Raw genomic sequence first — 631 nt, 5'->3', positions numbered from 1 at the left:
ACACACAAGGTTAGAATGACAAATTAAAACTAACAACAATTCAAAACGAGTCTCATGAACTTTAGGTCAAAATTTTAAAGGCTCTGCTGGCCACTTACAGAAATACCAGCAGCTTCTAAGACCTAATTCAACAGCTGAGTAGAAGCGTGTGATTTTCAAAACGGAACGCAAGACTATTTAAAAGAGAGGGCAGAAACAGCAATGATATGAAATTAGACCTGAGGGCAGCAGAAGAAAAAGAGAAGCCTGGGTACAACTGAATCACACTATTATATGAGGAACAGAAATCACGAAGATTTAAAAGATCTATTAATCATCTTGGCCCTGAAACAGTCACTAAAATGTCTCTGCTGAGTCCCTCACTCCCTAAGTCAGCAGGCAGCAGCCAGAAAGGAGCCTCCACATCGGACCATGAACACAGCTATGACCATCTCCCCCTTCACCATAAAGAGTAGTTCCTAAGGAAGGAAAAACTACAATGTCCGGTCACACTGTATACCCCCAACTCCACCAGGAAGACTTCCACCTGAAGATGCCAATTAAATTAAAAGTCAAGTGCCTTTCAGAGCCTCGAGTTTGGGATTACAAGCCCCAGAAAGGCCACTTCCTGAAAGCACAAGCCAGGCAACCT

The sequence above is a fragment of the Fulmarus glacialis genome, unplaced genomic scaffold (assembly GCF_000690835.1).
Source record: "Fulmarus glacialis isolate BGI_N327 unplaced genomic scaffold, ASM69083v1 scaffold37663, whole genome shotgun sequence".
Taxonomy (NCBI): Eukaryota; Metazoa; Chordata; class Aves; order Procellariiformes; family Procellariidae; genus Fulmarus; species Fulmarus glacialis.
The sequence above is the reverse complement of the archived record's forward strand: the minus strand, read 5'-3'. Positions refer to the sequence as shown.